This window comes from Cyanistes caeruleus, chromosome 9 (genome assembly GCF_971803275.1).
Source record: "Cyanistes caeruleus chromosome 9, bCyaCae1.hap1.1, whole genome shotgun sequence".
NCBI classification, from domain to species: Eukaryota; Metazoa; Chordata; class Aves; order Passeriformes; family Paridae; genus Cyanistes; species Cyanistes caeruleus.
The window spans coordinates 34,627,684-34,648,115 of record NC_141709.1 but is presented as its reverse complement, the minus strand read 5'-3'; the positions used below and the strand labels follow the sequence as shown (position 1 = coordinate 34,648,115).

Sequence of the window (20,432 nt, the reverse complement as noted above, 5' to 3'; positions counted from 1 at the left end):
CATGAATGCTTATCTTGTGTATTAGGAACCCTTTCTATAGTACTGCCTTTGTTTAATTTAATTCCTTCACGTGTTTTTTTCTGACATTTGGTACTGATGGTTGTGGGAAGCCAAGGGCACGTTTCAGTAAGTGGAGTGTGGGAGATCCCTTCCCAGGTGTGTGGTCAGGGTGGGAGGAGTGCTTTGGCAGTGGGGTGCCTCAAAATGGGAACAGATAAGTAAATCCCAGTCATCACCTTCCCTGTGAACAGAGATTTTCTCTGCTTTGTTGAGTTTAATTGCCTTGAAAACTGAGACCTGCAACACATATCCCGTGCAACTTTCACTTTTTGTTTTGTTTAAAATAAAACTGTAGGAAGAAACTTTGGAGAATGCTGTTAGACCCTCCATGGAATTATTTTAGCGGAAAAGCTAAAAGGGAAAGGCTGATTAGGAGTTAGTTCTTGATTAAAATGTAGAAGCAAATTGTAGTCTCCTCAAGGCTTCTGTCCTTGGGTAGTTTTTGCTGCTGGTGGCTCAGGACAACACGCACCACACAGTGTTTAATCACTCGGCGCAAGTTTACGGAGGTATGAATTACTTTGTGTGATCAGCTCTGTGATGACGGTCTCAGAGGTGCCTGTCTCCTCTCTAGCGAGCTCCGAAAGACAGCAAAAGGCTGCGCTGATGGAGCCTCTTTCAGCCCTGCCGGGGGCTCTCCGCGGCCGCGGGCCCTGCAGGGGCCGCCTCGGGACAGAGAGGCTCCCCCTGGCCTCAGGAGCCCGGCTGAGCCCGGCTGGCCCCGGCTAGGCCCGGCTGGTCCCGGCTAGGCCCGGGCGGCCCCGGCTGGCCCGGCTGGCCCCGGCTGGCTCCGGCAGGCCCCGGCTAGGCCCGGCTGGTCCGGTCGGCCCCGGCTGGCCCCGGCTAGGCCCGGCTGGCCCCGGCTAAACCCGGCTGGCCCCGGCAGGCCCCGGCTAGGCCCGGCCGGCCCCGGCTGGCCCCGCGCGCTCGCCGCGCGAAGGAGAGAAGGGATAGAGCAAGGCAAGAAAGGAGACACTGTTCATTAATGATCGTTGGCATATGGCTGTGAGTGAGCAAAATGAGTACTTGGGGTAAGTAAAATAAGCTCCTAAATGAATTTTAGAGCCAAAGGTGGTTTCAGAGGGCTGCCACGCTGTGATGGAGCATCAGCAGAGGGTGAGTAGGGAACGCTGTAATGAGAAATACTCATCAGAGCCGGTCCTCGGACCTGTTACTCATGGGGCTGCAGCTGCCTCAGTGTGTTGGACTTTACTCCCTGCAAAGTGAGCCCTCTGCATCGCCCTGAAGCCTGCTGAGAGGAAGCTCTGGCATCTATGGATAGTATTTAGAGGGATGCTGCAGGGAAAAAATGAGAAAAGACTCAAGACCACGATGCAAGATTACTGCATTTACTATTAAGATGTGAGGAAGAGCTGAAAATACAAAAATTAAGGGATCCAGTTGTAACTGTAATTGCTTAGAGTATTTTGTTCTGAATTTCTTTTTATGCTTTTCTTTCATATTATATTTTTGAAATTTGTGAAAAAATAATCAGTTTTTCATAATAAAAGACTGACTTTGATTAAAAACTTGGTGCTGTTAATTTAGGCTTTTGAAATTGGATTTTCAATTGGATATTGAAATTTTCAGTTTCTCATAACTGACCTTTTTCCCTACATACAAAATTACTGTTGATGAATCAGCACATTTTTTTATATAAATGTTTCTCTAAAAACACTTGGCAGGCAATATAGGTATAGAGAGCATGTGTGCAGAGATAGAAATTTATTTCTGGACCTGGTGTGTGTGCTGTGGGAGTTGGGATTTTCTTCAGTTTTCCATGAGTGAAAATTATTTTGCAAATCTTTTCTGTAGATACTTCTTTTGGCTTCTTTAGTGTGTTGTGTTGTATTTTGTTTTTTTGCCATGTCAACAAAAACCGAAATGAGCGCTTTGAAGTGAGACTTTTGTGTGTGCAGGTTGGGATGCTGGGTGCTGTGCCCCTGGCTTAACGCTGGCAGAGAAGGTGCTCAGTGCATGTTCCCAGCTGCTGTGGAATTACACAGTGCCTTGGTGGAACGCTGGCTGGAGAGCAGAGCCAGAGGAGAGAGAGGTGCTGGTGCTCCCTCAAGGGGAGTCTAAGGGGGATTCTGGCCCTTGCTGGTTTTCCTCCTTTTCCTTGCTGGGATCTGCAGTAAACACTTGCACAATCATGCTGTATGGTTATTGGCAGAAGTTGGCTTTCATTTAGCAAGGAGTGCCCTATCACTTAATCTGGGGTTCTCACAAATGATGTGTGATCAGCTAACAGTGTTTAAACTACTTTCCTCTGCCATCAGATGTGTACTTCAGGGAATTTTCACTGAAACTATTGGAGCTCTTTTCAAGGTTTGGAGAATACAGTAGAATATCCAATGCTGACAGCAATTAATGGCTTTTGTGAGATGCCACAACACTTAAAAAATCATCTCCTGCTTTAAATTCAGGGGACTGTGGGTCTATTTGGGCCACTGTTGTTAGTGAGCACTTCTGTGATAGTGACCTGTGTGTGACCAAGGCAACACTGAGCCAGGAATGTAAATCTGGCTTGTGGTTTAGGGATTGGAGAGTCAGAGGGGTGTCCAGAACATCAGGTTACACTGTGAGGATTCATTTTCTACCCTGGCAGAGGCTGTGCACCATACCCTGTAGACCTTCAAAGTTCATACTCAAACTACATGGTGGTAAGAAGGGTTCTTTTGCAAAGTCCCTCCTACTGACAAATGCCCTTTGCACAGTCACACAGCTTCAAGAAAATCCAGCAACTTATTTAGCAATTGATGACCCATTTGTCCTTCCTTTTTGCACCTTCCTTCATCACAGGAAAACATCCCAATGTTTACTCTGGGGTTTCAGTGTAAATGCTGGCAGTATGGGCACCCTTTGTAAGGCTGTGGCAGTCCAATATTTGTGTTTTAATGTAAATTTAAATATATCTGGACTATTTCACAGGCACCAGCATTGTCTATGGAGCTCTAAGTTGTTGCACATCTGTGAAAACAAAATAAGGTACTGGGTAATACCTTACCAGGGATGTTGCCAGGACATTGAGTCAAATTCAATTCACATATGTTAAAAGTTTGAGTGTATTGTTTCAAATTAATGAGTATAGCTTTGACTCAAGACAAAAACAAGAGCTGAAACCAGGTAAATATGGCTTTGAACCACACAAGAATTTGCCTTGTGATTTTTTTTTTTTTTTGATCTTCAGGTTCAACTGAATAACATAATCAAAATACTTCATAAGAATGGTAAGCTTTAAAGTATTTTATTCCAGTAGTGTGGCTTGGTCATTTTGTGGCAGCCTGTAATCAGAAAGTAGTAAAAATAATTTAGGAATAAAAATGGGTTTAGAATAAAAATTATTTCGAAACCAACCCCTTGAGAAATTCTTGTGATTTTATCTTGTAAAAACTAATTGGACTCCTTTGGAAAGCTTTGTCACAGAAATGTATTTTGTAGGTAATCAAGTTTTAGAGAGAAGTAAGAATTTTCTATATGAAATGTAACCCTTCTATATATCTTCATATTTTTATAATCATTAAAAACAGCTATAATTGTTTTTTTTTCTGGAAGATTCTTCCCCATTTCAGCCTCCATTTTCTATCTACATGAAAGAAAAAAAAAATTGGCCAAGTGTTTCAAGGACTTGTTAAGCCTTGAAGCCTTCTGAAATCTACACATGCAAGACAAAGGAAGTAAGCCTGAAGCATCCCACAACGATCCTCTGCCTCAGCTGGGAACAGAGATGCTCACAGTCTTGTCCTGCTGTAAGCTGTGAGCTGTTTCCTGTGCTGCAAAACATATAAGAACATATAAGAATAACCTGTTGTTAACAGAATAAGTCCTGAGATTCATTCTTGTCTTAGCTACAGTTGATTTTCCCATCATGGAGCAGATTCTTCTCACATAGATGGCCATGGTCCTCTTTTATCAGCTGGAGATCAGACCATAGAAATTTCAGAAAATCTGGGTGGAAGTGGAATCAAATCTATTGCTTTATTGTTTTGGGTTTAGTGTATTTTGTGGAGGTTTTATACGTCTGAGCTATATTTAGCAACCAAAGTGAGAGTCTTTTTCCTCAGGGAATGAAATATTTGTTAACAGATCACAAGAAAATGCTTCAGCACAGCCTCTGAGACTCTAAAAGACTGCTTGATAACTTCTGATGCCTAACACTTTCTTATTCTTAATAGGCAGATTTTTAGCTTTGCAATAGGCACAAGACTTTGAAATTAATAGAAATTCCACTAAGTAAAAATTGACTTTTGGGCAGCTCTTGAGGGGAGGGAGGGGGATTCTAATGTGCCTACAGTCCAGTGCCCACTTTTGCCTGGGAATTAGCCAGGAATCATAACAGAAAAGAAAGCCAAGTAATTTATGCAATGCCTCTCCGTCACTGTGCCAGAGGTATTTCTGATGTGAACTAGAACCCTGGAGCACCGCCTTTGTGTATGAGGTGGATGTGCCCTAAATTCACAGTGTCTTCTCCCCGAGTGGCCAGAGGCAAATCCTGCCCTCCAGTACTGCACAGGTGACGAAGATTTGGCTCCATCGGCTAAATGACAGCAAAACCTTGGTTCACTTCCAAAGGCTTTTAGTGGTGATGCAGAATCTTTTACAAGACTGACTAGGAATCTTGGCTTCTCCAATGTGGTGTCCCTGAAAAAGTGCCTAAAAAACCGCATAGACCCCATTGAAGATGGAGTTTAATCCTTTCTGCTCCCAAGTGATTACTTCTTGCTAGAGGAAAATTGGCTGAAATATTCTAATAGTTTCCTGAAATCAGTATGAATTTGGCTTGAACTGGTAAACTGCAGAGCTATAATATCTAAGAACTGTGATGGAACAATAGCTATTCCAGTATTCCCAAGGAGCATGGGTAAAAAAATGAACATGTTCAGGGCTCTGCTTTGTTCATATGGGAGTAGTAATGGATGTGCATTGTGAAATTTAAGATCAGAACTTGTTGCCCTTACTCTTGCTGTGGTAATCAAAATTATTATATTTTCCCAGTATCATCATACTGATCATCCAAAATGCAAAGGCAGAACATGATGCAGTTCAGTGACTCACACCAAAGAAAACAATGCTTAATTATCTTTAATAAAAGCTGCATTTTTCAAGAAACTTAAGTCCCAGAACAGCCACGTTGAGGCAATCTGGTATTTATCAGTGAACACAGCCCCTTCATGGGACGTGTAAGTGCTTGCTACAACATATGGGGAAGAACTGATGGATCTGTGAGTGTCCACAGCAGTGTGGGGGTTTGTCTCTGGAGGGTGCCCAGCCCTGGCCCACCCCAGTGCTGTAGGTCCCTAGCTTATTGTTTTTCTTTGCCCATATTTCATTATGTATGTCAGTGAGAGGACAGGAACGAGCCGTTAGAAACCCTCACTCACCCCAAAAAGCTGCAACCACTCAAAGACCAAATTTATGCTAATTATTTGATAAGCAATTGGATGGCAGAGGTACATTTCAGGAAAAAAATTGCATATCCAGAACCAGCAGGGCTGTAACGAGCTGAATTCTGCTGGTTGTGTCTGTGACGTGCAAGCACCTCTGTGAAAGGCTGACTGTTACTGTAGCCAGTTCTGTGGCTGCTCAGACCACGCTCAGAACCTGCTGCTCAGTTGCATCTTTGATTGTTTTGGTAGCTGCAATACTTTACCTCTTTCTGCTACAGATGAAGCTGATTGTCTCCTTCTCACAATACAAAGCCAGCCCTCTTGCTCCTGGAACTGCCTTTTGCCCCTCCGTGTGTGACACCATCATGATGGTCTGTAATGAGCTGCCTGAGTGAAAAATATAGTAAAAACATGTTTTTTTCCAAATAACAGAGAAGAAACTTGAATCACAGAATTGTAGAATTGTTAAGGCTGGAAAAAACCTCTAAAATCATCAAGTCCAACCATCAACCCAGCATCAACGTCCTGTTCACCACCAAACCATGTCCTTGAGTAATACAGCCACATGCTTTTTGAGCACTTACAGGAATGGTGATTCCACCACTGCCCTGGACAGCTGTGCCAGGGCTTTACAACCTTCCATTAAGATTTTTTTCCTAATATCTTATCTAAACCTCATGTGGTGCAACTTGAGGTCATCTCCTCTCATCCTGTCAGTGGTTCTTGCAAGTTAGGTTCACTGGGAATAATATGGTCCCAATCTTCAAGCAGTAGGTGGTCCTTGCCCCTGAGCACTTTTGAGCTCCACTCAAGGCTTCCGGGCTGATGTTGTTTGTGATAAAAGCACAGTAAAGTGCTGAAGTGACACTTGTGGTGCTGCCCCTGAAGGACCCTGGGGTGGATTTTGGTGCCGAGTTGTTTTGGCAGTGGCACATAACCTTGCTAACCCAGAGGGTGGCCAGGTGATGGGATGAGAGCAGACAGCTTGAAGCAAGGGAGGGAAGAGCAAAACCACATTGTTTCCCAAACCACTAAAATGATTCTCCTTGCTTTGGCACTGATTGCTCAGCTTCTCTCTTTGCTTCCATGTGACTTCAGTATGTGTTTAAGCACATGTTTGATTCCTGTCCTGGATTTGGAACCACTGAAAACAGATAAAGTGTCTTGTATAAGGGTATGCAAGCTAAAAGGATGGTTGGCACAGCAACAGCTGAAAAATTTCCCCTGTGCAAGAAGCTAGAGTACCCTGAGCAGAGGAATGCTTGTCCCACCTTGCCTATCTGTCTGATGACTGCTGGGAAGCCCAGCCAGCATCTGGATCCTCTCGGCCACTCAAAGGTGGTCAGCCCTTACTCAAAGCTGGGTAACTGGGTACAGACATCTTATTTTTTGGTCACTTTGCTCATCACTACGTTGTACTTATGAAATCTCCAAGTGGACCAATATTAGCCTTCACTCAGGAATTTTTTGTGTAATTGTTCCTGCCTCTTAAGTCGTGTTTGATCATGCTTTTTTCTCCAGCCACAGACACATCCAGTGCAGCCTACACAGGTTGTCAAGACCTCTGCAAACTGACACGTTTGCATGACTTTTGAACATATTGTCATGGGTACTTTGGTCTTGGCCCAACAACATGCGTAGAATCATTGAATATCCTGAGTTGAAACAGACCCATGAGAACCCTTGAGTCCAACTGTTGATTCCACACAGAGCAACTGGAAAGTTAAACTGTATGTCTGAGAGCTTTGTCCAAAGAGTTCTAAAGTACTGGCAGGTTTCCTGCTAACTAATGAAGTTGTTATTTTTTGTTACTATAAGTACAAGTATGCAGTGTTCTGCGCTGGTACATAGGCAACTATGTTATAGGTAAGATTCTACTATTCAGGATTATATAACCTAATTCCTGAGTTCGAGAACCATTAGAAATAATTAGTAGTGATGAAGATGACTCTTTTGTTCAGCTGTTAACTTTTAACACTGAAGAGCAAATAGAGTCTTGACAGTCAAAATGCTGAGTAAGTTGAATTTTACAAGAGATGCCATGATGAGCAATGCTACTGTGACCTTGCTATTTATTGGGCTGGATTTGTAATACCACAGTGTTTTGAAAAAAATCATTTCCATATGAGCACTGGCGTGAGATTTTCCTTTCTGAACATACCTTCCTCAGCTTGTCATGGTTTTCACTGCCATGGAGCTGTGAGCAGGAACCTATCTGTTTTCAATTGGTTGCCAGAACATTCACATACTTAGACTGTGCAGTTAAAACTGATTTATATAGTGGATATGAAGTTGCAGTTACAAACTTTTATTGAATAATCATCATTGGTAAAGAAAAAGCTGAGATATGCTGCAGAGAGATGAAATACCTCTGAACCCATGGGCTTTCATCTGAGTGGTGAAGTACAGAGCCATCTGCTATCATCCCAAGGGTTGAGAAGGGCCTGGAATGTTCCATCATCAGTCTGCTAGGAGATCTCAATTTGATACTGAGTACTATGGTGTATGTGGTAATGGATGTTGGAAGGAAAATCCCAAATAAGGTCAAACCTCCCTTTGCTTTTCTTGCCATAGTCCTGCCTCAGAGGGAGTTCTGCTGACACTAACCATGATACCACGCTGGGCATGAGGGCAGTCCATGCTGAACAATGTGTGGTTGCAGCCAGGTGACTTTAAGCACCCAAAGCCTCTGCTGTTCTGTTGGTTCTTGCTGGATGGCACATGCCTTTGGGCATGGATTGGGCGCAGAGAGCGCACTTGTGCTTGGCAAAGAATCCAAAGACTCTGGACATGAAAATTCAGTCCCCTGCTGTGGCATGACATCTGTGTGCCCTTAGGTAAATTGCTCAGTCCCTTGGTATGCCTCCATTCATTTTCTGCAGAGTGGCTCACAACTGCATTTCTTAGGGGTTTTATAAAGGAAAATATACCCGAGATGGAGGTGCAGTTTCTACCTGAGCCTTGCAACCACACCAGTCCTCCCTGGGGTCCTTGAGCGTTTTGCTTCTGCCAGTCGTGGTGGGAATCCATGGTCCCCCAGAGCAGAGGAAAGGTTTAGATTAACACTGTGTATTCCTTATACTCACATTCACCTGTCAGCCTTGCTCAGTCTTCCAGCATGATTAAGTCATCCAGGAATGAGTTGAAAGGGTTGGCTTTGTAATTAAAATGGGAACACATGGCTTAGTTTCCTTTTACCTGTTGCAGAATGTGGAGCATGGGGCACGTAAGACATGAAGCCAGGTTCCAAGAGGAACTGAGTAATCATCTTGGCAATACTGCTTGGGGCTCACTGGCTGCTTTTGATGCAGCTATAGGGTTACCAGAGGATTGCTCACGTCCCTGTGACTGTTGGAATACTGGGATTTTGATGACATTTCCTTTCACTGTCTGTATCTCTTCTATTCATTTGTAACAGGTCATAAGTTTTTAATTAGGTTAAAGGAGTCCTAGTCATGTTGTTCCCTCAGATTCTTTCTCAGGGAATCAAAACTGAAAAGAGCAGAGTCTTGACAGAATTTTGGCTCTTGTCTTTGGCTGGTATTGAGTCAAAATGTGGTGTGAAAAGTGTAAGCTTACACAGTTTCCATCTGCAGTGAGTAATAAAGGATTGCAGTATTTGGTTTGAGTATCAGTTGCCTTTGCAGCTCAAACCCAGCATTTGTGTGTCTGTCTGGGGGCTTCTCTGGGCTGGGTTCTGCACACAGACGCACAGGTCTGTGTGCAGGGGCACCCACGGGGCTCCATCACACCGCTGCCACCAGGGACACACACCACAGGCTGAGCCACCCTCAAACAAGACCGAAACTCAGCCTGCCTCAAAGACCCCCTTGACAAGTTTCAGTGGCTGATGTTTGCAGAGCAGCTGCCTGAGGCTCTGCTCTAGATGCACCTTCACAGACCACTGGGCAGTGCAAGAGAAAGGTGTGAGACAAAGGTGTTTGTTACTGTGAGTTATCAGCAGGTACTTGTTACTGTCAGACAAAAGATCTATAAGGTTTGGAAAAGAAATATTTGTTTGTGAAATTTCCTCTGTTGGTATTGCCCTTAATCCTTTTTCTGACCTAGGTCCAGGGCTGGTAGCAGCTGGTGCCAGGAGGTCCTAGGTCCCCAGGCCTCCTCACCAGCTGTGCTGCAGGGGTGGGTTCTCTGGTTGTCTTGCAGCTGGAGAAGGATGTTAAACTCCCTGGGATACCCTGGGCCCGAGCTGGGTGACACCACTGTCACCTTGTCTGTGGCTGACACTGAGGTAGTAGGAACAAGGGCTTGTGCTCTGAAACAAATAGAACAGAAATTATTTGTCTGAGCACTTTTCACCCAGCTCTAATTTTAATATTTTAAGCTTGTATTAAAATACAAACTGATGAACAGTCTTCTGGAGTGCCTCATCCATAGCTGTGAAGAAGATCCACATCTTTTCCACAGAGAGGTAGTGTTGTTGTGCCTGTCATTTTAGATTTGAATTCCGGTCTTTTAAAATGCCGTATGATTTGTGTGCTACTTTAATTTTCTATTCTCTGCATACATAATAGTAATGATAATTCCAAATAATTATTATGATAGTAGTATGAAGAACTGATGGGTACTATCAGCTGTAGGAAGAATCAGAGGCATGTCTGATATGAACCTCACTGAAAATAACATGATTTTATGTGATAACCAAATAAAACTGGGGACTTGGGATTCAGCTACATAAGCAGGAACCTGTGTTCAATTTCTTGTGATTTTTAATTTTCATTAAAAATGAAATATTTTTGGACATTGTCTCATTTTACATTTTATATTTGCTTTGTAAAATAAATGTATTTACATGAAAAATAATTTCATAATTTTATTTTCACCCTTGATACTTGTTTTTTACTATTGAACTCTGCAGGAGATCAGTTTTTCACTTGGGTGTTCCTCCAGGCCCAGACTGTGCTGCCAGTGAAGGGAAGAGTCCCAGGAGGTGTCTGAATCAGACTGGGGACTGCTCAGTGTCTATTTTACATTCACTTCAAACCTCAAGGGCAGTGGAGTTTTTTTGTTTTGTTACTGTTTTCTCCCCATGAGGGCTGAGCATCAGTTCACTGTGGCAGGTGTCCTGCCTATCCCTGTGTCTCGTGCTGCTGCTCCAAGCACAGGAGAAATGGTGTGGGGTTGGGAGTGATGCTTCCAGCCCTGGGGAGCTCCCAGCCTCTCCCTCACCCTTTTTTTTTTTTTTTAATGTGGAATAGTTACTCTTCCCAGGATCACAGCACTGTGCCACTGATTTCCTTGACATAATTTCTACCCAAGGTTAATGATATTGCATCTTTTTTGTTGAAAACTACTAAAAGCATTCCCAGAGTGCACAGGGACTTGAATATCTGAATTACAATGTCAGGAGCCTTGGCTGTTTCACTTCTGTGGCGTGAACTGCTGTTACCAGAACCCAAATTACTCCTTTGCCTCTGCTTCTGCTCAGATCTCTCTTGTGCTGCCTTCCTTGAAAACCAATTTGCTTGTCCTTTCCATGTTTCCTTAGAGATGTTTCTGAAGCTACAAAAACTGTGACAAAATCAAGAGATGCTCACACAACTGCTTCAGTTATTAATTAAAGTCCAGTAAGTCAACTGAAGATAGTGAAGACAGAGAATTGCAGTCATCAGGCTGGTTTTCTTTCTTTCCAACCATTAGTTTCTGTCAATACTTGGCACTGAGACCCCTTTACTATGCAGTGGTAGAGCTGCCTGGCATGATTTGGGCACAGCCAGGCTGTTTGCTCCTCTTTAGCTCAGTTTTGGACACAGGTTTCATATCTCCATGTGCCACTTTGATTGATTTAGCTTTACTCTCTGCCTCTTGATTTTTAAAAAAGTTTTCACCTTATCACTTCTGACCACAGAAAACACATGTTAGAAATTGTGCATGACTGAAAGCTCAAGCTCAGTCCAAAGATATTTTCTTGGAAAGGGGCTGAGGAAGCAGTGTTTGCCATGTGCTCTGATCAACCAATGTGGATCCTCATCAGTCAGTGGTAGATGATAACTCCAGAACCAGGGGGCTGAAACCTTCATCTTCTTTCCCAGAATACTTAAATTCAATGGCAGTGGACAACTGGATAGTGTGGAATTCCCAGGATCTCTCAATGCCTGTGCTATAAAAGCCCCTAATTAGATTAAAATGGCAGGAGGGATGAAGGAAGATGTGCAGGGAATCAGGCTGCATGAGTCTGCTATTGACAGACTTACTTGAAAGGGCTGTGCTGTTTGCCTTCAGTGAATTATAACCTCAGCTGAGGGATTTATAGAGATATATACAAACATGTCTGGCACTTTAGGCTGTTTGAAATTTCTATCCTGAATTTTTAATTAATTCCAGTTCTAAAATAGTGCGAGCCATTTCTCTACCCCTCTGAATAGTCTTGATATGAAGTAGTAGTACATCCTATCCCTAAACAACTCTGAATGAATACTGTTTTCTATTTGATTTTGCAGATGTTGGAGAGCTCCACAATGATAACCCTTGCAGACCCTTGAAAATTGACCAAAGTGGGAAAAGATTGGTGTCTGCTTATGTTTTAACTTCCTGTGGACCAGTCAGCTTTTTGGGATCAGTAACCGCTGTTCATCTGATATTCTGAACTGTCTTGTTGAGTCACTTTTCCTCTCTGATTTTGCGTTGCTAGTTCTTTTATTAAGCTCATGTTAACTCCAGTTGGCATTGCTTGCCACTACTTGTCATGTCAGAAGTTTATTTATCTCCCCACAGAAGTATGTTGTGACAGATTGATCATCAAAGAGCTCATTGTTTTCACCTGTTCTTGTCTTGACACTTCTCTGGCTGTTTGGGAACCTGTTTTCCGCCTGAGATTGTGGATGCTACCAGAAGAGTTGGGGTATTTGAAGTGGAGTGCCAACAGTCTCAAGGTTGCCAGCTCTGGGCAGTGCCAAAGTCAAGCTTTCAGATAAATGGGAAATGTGCTCAGTTACACACATTAATATTAGCTGTATACACACATATTTATTAGCTGTTTTCAGATATTATTTATCAAAACTAGCAGTGATCAATACATTCAGTGGTACAAAATATAGGCCTAAACTCTATTCGTGTTTAAGACTGGATGAAAACGGCTCAAGGACAAACCAAGAGAGGACCACTAGCCTGACCATCTGGTGGGCTGGAGGTGATGCTCTGGTTCATGTTGCAGGCACAACTTTAAATCCTACAGTTTCACTCAACTTGTTTAAACCATGGAAAACTGATAAAAACTAGATAACATATAATACCTTTCATAGAGTGGTTTTGGAGTGACACTTTTTTTCTTCCCTCCTCTGGGCTGGATTGATGCAAATAGAATCCTCTCTGATGGGCACCTTCCTGGGCATCTCCTTTGGGAGCAGAAAGCTGTCTAGGGATCTGTTCTGTGTTCCACACTGCTCCCTTATGCTGCCTTATGCAGAATATGAATGTTTTCTTGCAGCCAGACCCATGAAACAAAGATGGGAGGTTTTCCCTGAGGTCAGAGGTCCTGCCTTGTCCTTACCTGGGGTCGTGTCCAGTGCAGCATGTCAGCAGTGTGCTGTGTTATGAAGTTTGTTCTCTGTGCCAGCTACCTAATTTTGTGATGTGAGTCATCCCACCAGAAGCCGACCCCAAATGACCAAGAGTTCATTGCATTCTGTCAGGAATAAAGTTTGGGCAGGATACAGGATTTTTTTGGCTTCAGCAGATGAGGTGAGCCCCTGGTGAAAAGAATTTGAAATTTCAAGTGGAAATACGTGGAAGGAGGGAAGAATGTACAAATAATGCCAAGAAACAGACCAACTTCTCTGGCACAAAATATGAAGAAGACTTTCCAGCTGGTGGTGGGGGACCCAAAACAAATGTGGTGATCAGAAATGAAGACACTGAGTTATCTTTTTATTCCTGTTAGTATAAGTAATTTTCAAGTAAGATGATAATATAAAATATGTTGTGAAATCCCTTTTGGGTGACAAGAGCAAGAACAAAAAGCAGATTCTGTGTTTGTTGGAGACATACATCCATGTTTCACTGGTGAAAACAAACAGAGCAGGCAGTGCATTGAAGTGGGGCTGTAGTTGTGTACAATGAGCTCATCTGGGTCCAGGTGCAGCCATCAAGGAGACATTAGATACTGTGAAGTTCTTGAACTTCAGATGCTGGTATTTCTAGAAAGTGAGTTATGTAATGGAAGTGTAAGTACCAGGAAAGAAAGGGAGCTGCTTTTCATAGCTTGGGAAGTCATGTGCATTCTCAATATAAATACAATTAACCATTTCATACCTTTGCAGACCAGGAAAAGGTTTGATGATGTAGAAACTGTGACATTCGCCCTCTTTACTCTGTTGAAACTTGAAATGGTGACAGCATTGCCTATAGTTTTGCCAAAAACTAGACGTGAACTGTCTTCTGCCTGCAAAACAGCCCTCACACCTCCTGCCCCAAACTGGGGGCTGTTCCCAGCTGCTCTTTGCAGACTCAGCTTGGTGATTTCCCTGCCTTCACACCCCTGGGCTCTTTCCTAGAACCAGCCTAGAAGGGTGTCCAGCCCATGACATGTCAGAGGGGAGCTGTGGCTGCCATCCTGCCCAGGATGGAGGGGTCCTGGCCAGGACCCAGGGGGCTGTGCCTGGGCAGGACTGGCCACTGCAGGGGCTGGGAGCAGCAGATTCCCACCAGCTGTTGGGTGTCTGTGTGTGCACCCAGTGTAAGAAAAGCTGATGGTTTTGTGTTCATGGATGTGTTGAGAACTGGACTTGGGTGAGGAAATTGCTTTAGGCTAAGCAAAACATTAAATTAATATTAGTAAGGAAGACAGGCCTCTGAATGCATTCCAAATTTTTTTTTTTTCTACATCGGAGAGCAGGAATTTGTGGTTTTTTCACTCTTTTCCTCCTTTTAAAAAAGATTTTTAAGCAATCTTTCAAGTTGGTAAAGAAAAAAGACAGTGAATGGTCCCCTTTGTAATTTTTTTTAAGTGGGGGGGCATCAATGTAGTTTAACACATTAGGGAGGGAATTAAATAAGAGTTGGTTAGCAAAACTTTAGGCCAAGCTCTACTGTCTGCAGATGTTTATACCACGTATAAACATCTGCAGTGGTTAGATACCAAATATCTTCATTTTCTAAAGGCTGTTTTACACTTGTTTCTCAGTTTCTAGTACTAGAGACAACTCCTCACGGATATTTTCTAAAATACTTGCATTTTGGCCTTCACTGGCATATTTAGATCCTGAAATGTATTGATCGTACCTTTGTGCAGGACTAGAAGTAAATTACCCTGGGTCAAGTTCTGTTTATACAGTGGACTGCTCTTGCAGAATTACCTCCTTGACTTAATAACTTCCTTTTGGATGACATTTCTGCCAGAAAGAAGACAAATTGGCTAAGGTCAGCGTGCAGATCAGCTCAGCATGTCGGAGGAAATTGCAGCAGATCATCTAAATTGTGATGGGTGTGCTGGGCAGCGTGGCTTGGCCGTGCCGGCACCGAGGGGCACGGCCCCCACAGCCAGCGGCTCTCCAGCAGGGTCGTGCTGCAGCATGGCCAATTCCAGCCATTCTGGAGTCGAAGGAATTCAGCTGGAGCAGTGACTGTAATTCAGATCAGCACAGGGATCCCTTTGGATCTACACTGAGTGTGCGGCAGCCTTTCAGACTGCTTGTGTTAAACGCAGCGTTACCCGGCTGTACCCAAAGGGCTCATGGGTCTCTGCAGATGTCACACACTGAGATCCTCCTGCATGTTCCTCTCACTCATTCCTGCAACCTTCTTTGAAATTGTTGTCTTACACGTAGCTGGGAGCCGAAATCTTGCAGGTGAGCCTGTTCTCATCATCCACAACGGCAGGGGGGAGGATGCTGAATTTGCTTCCTGATGAGTGACATTGAGGCACAGGACTGAAGGATCGGATGCAGATCCCATGATCCCATTCCTGATGAGTACCTTGGTGCTGCTCTTTGTAGATCTGTATGTTATAATAGAACACATTATGTTAAATAGAACGCGTTATGTTATACGGAACATAATGTGTATTTGTTATATATTTAACATTATTTATTTTACTTATACGTGTGAAGCCAAACAAATTTGAGTTGTGGAGGAACAGTTCTGCTGAAGTCAGTGGCTTTATACTGTATGAAATTGGTGTAAGAGAGCAGTGGAAGCTGCAGGCACTAGTCAAAGTGGCACCAAAACCTTTGCAGAGCCCCTCGGCCCCCTGCCCATCTCACAACATGCCCTGTTTCCTGCAGCACTGTGGGCCACGCTTGCAGTGCTGTTACTGCACCTCAGCCCCCTCCAAAGTGCACCCCCATAGCCCATGCACAGAGTGGAAAAGCCAACAGCCAAACTGAAAAATGTTTAAAATTGTGGCATTATATTTTCCCTTTACAAATTCTTATAAGTCTTCTGTGTTCTACAACAGAAGAAATATAAAAGGCTCATTTTAATTAAGCTCTTTATCCTTTGAAGTTATTTTTGAATTTTTTTTTTTGCATTGGTGATGTAATTTATGTAAATAATCATCTATCTATGAAAGGAGTGTGTCTGTCAAAAGCTGAAATAAAAAACATCCGTCATTTTGAAGCGATTAACATTCTCCAGATGTTTAAATCATCAGATTTCAGGAGTTTTCCTTTGTTGTGATAATGATATAGTATCCAGAACAAGAATGTTTACTTTTTTGTAGGGGTCAAACATAGATTTTTCACAATCCTATTAAAGCAAGCAGTTTATTGTAATTGTATGTGCAGATGAAAGCATATGCAGTTATTATTATTTCCCTTAATTGTAAACTGCTGCTGGTAATTTTACTGTAAAGCTGAAACAAAAGGAACATACTTGAAAGGACCACCACTGCCCACTTATGTAATCAATTTATAGATGTCAAGTTTGTACCAAGATGGTTATCCCTCTCCCTCGAAGCCCCAGTGACAGGCTACCACCCTGCAGCGCAGTCTCTGCTTTGGGGGGGCTGCCAGGGAGGACAGGAGATGTAGCTGATAATGTTAAGTGACAGCTCTGAACCACTGCACTCCAAACATGCTCAGCTTCAGGCTGCAGGGAGGAAGTGAGACACACATTCCTTCCTGCTGCCGGACCTCGTGGCTGACCAAGAGAATTTTGCCTGTCCTGCGCCGGCCAGCCCACTCTGGTGACTGGAACCACAGCAACTAGATGTAAGGAAAAGGAGGGCTATAATCTTGGAGAAAGGATATGTGTGAAAAATAGACCTTTTGCTTTTGCTCCCATAGTCCTTGCACAGCAACACCCTTAAATTCATAAAGCTGGCCAACGCACAAGATGTGTGGATGTGACAAGTCACTCTACTGACAAACTTCTCAGAGCTGACAAAATACAACTGGAATGATCTCTGAGTGGACTGATGGGTAACAGCAACTGGCCAACCTTTTCCAGCATTTGTTTTTAACAGAACCTCTCCTGAAATACAAATTTAGGGAAAAAAAAAAAAAAAAGAAGAAGAAAAAAATCCCTGGAAAACTACTAGATAGTTTTTCCAGACAAATAACCACAACATCTACCCCAAGATTTCAACTGGCCTGAAACTTTAACTAAGCATTGTTCAAAATATAACTTTTTTTTTCAGTTGATGGAAGGTTCTTGTCAGATGAGCAGATACACCCTGGGGGAATGTTGCCAAGACAGGGACAAGATGGCCCTGTGACCGTTGCTGCTCTCTGTCCCCAGTTTCCCCTCAGGGGTGGTTTTGGCACCCATCCCCTCTCTGGCTCCAAATGGGCTGTTCTTAGAAAGAGACACAACCAGTTGGAGAAATTTCTTCTGTGTCCTACCTAAATGAATTGGTGATCATGAGATGTTAGTGATGCACGAGACCCTCCAAAATGATATTTTGAAAAACATGTCTGAGGAGCAGGTGAGTTACAGACATGCACTAAATTCCTGATCTGCTGCATTTGCATTTTCTAGCACCAGGAAATATTAGTTCTGTTATTTTTCCACTGCCTGTTTTCTCACACAGTCAACAGCACTAACCTTTTAATGCAGCATCACATCACACTACATCACATCACATCAAATGATATATGTTACATCAATTTACAAGGCATTACATGGCATGACGTGGCCCCCGTGTTCCCATGGCCTATCACACCACTGTAGTTGGGGATTTGGTGCATTTCCATTCACCATGGTTGTAGGGATGTGCCAGTGGCCCATGGAAGTGTGTTTTACTGTGTTGGCTGACATAGGGTTCCTGCCTGCAAAAGGACTATGAGGCAAAACTCAGCTATTTAGCAGTAGCAATTAAAGGAATGAGGCTGATGCCTGTGGCTTCCTGCAGATGTGCTGTGTTCCTGAGCCCAAAGTGCTGGCTCTGTGTTCTGTGGCTGGACTGGAGCAGGGTGGCCCTAGTGTGGCTCTGCTGCCTTTTCTGCACAGGCTTCCCTGGCTGCCACCAGGTATGGGCTGGGGGCCAGGTGAACCCTGGGGTCTGCCAGGCACCAGCCCCCTCAGCTGTGCTTCACACCTCTAGAGATAGCTTGGGATGAGCTCCAAAGTACAATATGCTAGTAAAACATAATTTCTGGAAATTAATGGTAGAAATACAAATTCTTGGCTAAACTCTGAGTTTCAGGAAAACCAAAGTCAGCTCCAGCACTCAAACACTCATCAGTGCTTCTGGCTTACTTTAGTCCTTGAGCAAATTACTTCAATCCTATTTTTCATGTAACTGCAGATCTGATATGTACATGGAGCCAGATGACAACCAGCCAGCTTCAGCTGCCTTCTTTCAACTTCCTACTTGGAATTAAAGTTTCACACAATATTTTCACAGACAGCCATTCGCCCCCCACCAAAAAAAAAAAGAAAAAAGAAAAAAAAAAGGAAAAAAAACCACCCCAAAAAAGCCATGAGGAAGGCAATGGGAGGATAAAAGAATAAAAGACAAGCACAAAATGTAGTTCACTTAAAATATCTCTGCTTGATGGAGGCTAAAAGGTGGCAGCTGTGCCAAAGTAGTGGACCCTAAATCACTGAGCAAAAACGAGCAGGGAGAGACTGATTGCTCCCAGTACTGTGGTGAATGTGTGCTCTCAGCCACAAATCAAGCAAGCTTAAAAAAAAAAAAAAAAACAACCCAGAAAAAAAAAGACTCAATCAAGGCAATAATGGCCTCCACTTCACAATCAGACAAGTGCTTCTACTTCAGAAATCCTACCATTTATGGCTGATTGCTAACCCTGGCCTCATTTCTAATCTAAAGGGCGAGTAATAATTTGGAAAAGGAATTATAACAACTTCCCAACCATTTGGTAAATCGTCATTACTTTAAAGGGGTGTTGGGGAGCTGTTGCTGTTTGTCAGATATTTTTTTCCTGCTACTACTCTCCTACTTCCACCACCCCTTTTCTCATTTATCTCTTACTGGAAGGGAAGTGATGTACTGTGGAAATATAAGAAAGAAAAGTCTGGAGGGATCTCTGACTGTGGGACTCTGACGTGTAGAAGTTTACATGAAGCACAGAGAGGTGAAATGGCTCTTGCCTTTCCTCCTGTATGGTACCCAGAGATTTGTGCAGGGATCAGGGGTGCACTGAGCATTATCCCCAGCCCAGGGGCTCCTGCGTGAGTTCCCCAGAGTGGGAAACCTTCTGCATTAGGAACCTCCCAAAGGAAAGGATGAGGACCACCCATGCAGGTGGATGGGTGATGCTGGGGTGCTGGTGCAGCAGGAGCTTGCTGCCCACCTGACCCCTCAATGGAGCCTCCCTGGCCCTTGGTCTCCTCTGGTCAGGGGCCATCCAGTTGGATGGAGCTGATGCTCTGCTGTCCCAATCCTGCCTGGACTGGCTGGAGTAGGCAGAAAGACATTAACCATTTAACTCATAGGTTATCCTGATGGGAAGGAACCCATTCCAGGTCTGGAACCCTAATACCTGAGTTGCATTTACTGCATTTGTTTCCTGGTTCACGCAGGGAGAACTGCATCTGTAAATATTTCAGTATTTTATAATAAATTAAGAATTTATTATTCAGTGAGTATTTTTTCCAACATCTTCTGCAAGTCTGCTGTGATTTTCATATGTACATCAGAGTTGATCTTAGAAGTTATTCCAACCAAAGCAGTTCTGTGATTATAGGGTTTTCTAGGGAGAAAACATCAAAACAGAGGACTTGGACAATATTCCTTCTGGCCATCACCTGTGAGGGCCACAGCTGCCCTGGACAGAACTAGGGTCTTTGCATGGTGCTGTTGTTCTCAATGGTGGAATGTTTAAAAGCAGATAAAACTCAATGCAGAAAAAAAAGCACCAGGGGAGACCTGTGCTGGGGAAGACCTGTGCACAGCTTCACCTGTGTTATCTATTCAAATCCTGTGGAAATCATGATGGTGTTTTGATAATAGCAGACATTTGTGATCAAAATACCTCTTATTTCAATGATTCAAGGACAAAATGGGATGCCATTGTCTCCTTGGATGAATGTAAGATGTTTTATGAAAGGTACGATCAGTGTGTTTGGAGAATGACAAAATTTCCTTCCTATCTTGAGAGGTAACTGCAGCACCGGCTGTGCAGCACTGAATCCCTTACTCCTGGTTTGTGCTGTGAAGGGATCTGTGTCACAATTATTTATGTCTGTGTTTTAAATATGATTTGAAAAGAGACTGATTCAAAAAATTTCAATGACCCAGTGAAATCTGAACTACTCATAGAAAGACAAGAAGTATAATGCTTCAATCAAAATAGCAACTTGGAATGTGTTTTATTAAACAGAGTTCATTTAATATTACCCCAGAGTGTTGTGGATGTGGAAACACATTCTTGAATTGGAACTTTCATATCTAGGTAATAGGAATGAAGGGAAAATGGTCATCTTTAATATTGCACATTTTGGGACAAATTCGGATCCCATATAGAACTACCCACAGCATTCCTGTATGTGTTCCAAAACTGGTGTGTCCTACAAGGTGAATATGTTACAGGAAAAACAAGTAGACCCTGCCCAGAGCTCTAA

At 43.3% G+C, this 20,432-nt stretch overlaps 1 long non-coding RNA gene across 2 annotated transcripts; it reads left to right on the top strand.

Moving 5' to 3' along the window:
* Positions 1-548: 548 nt before the first annotated feature.
* LOC111932931 (uncharacterized) lies at positions 549-16,023 on the top strand. 2 transcript variants are annotated; one of them, XR_002866426.2, is made up of 4 exons: positions 906-1,091; positions 3,251-3,290; positions 11,906-13,145; positions 14,802-16,023. It is a non-coding gene; the product is annotated as an uncharacterized LOC111932931 (long non-coding RNA). The 2 variants fall into 2 exon arrangements; XR_015273810.1 differs by lacking the exons at positions 906-1,091; positions 3,251-3,290; positions 14,802-16,023 and adding exons at positions 549-569; positions 10,324-11,032 and having other exon boundaries at positions 11,906-13,423.
* The last annotated feature ends 4,409 nt before the right edge of the window (positions 16,024-20,432 follow it).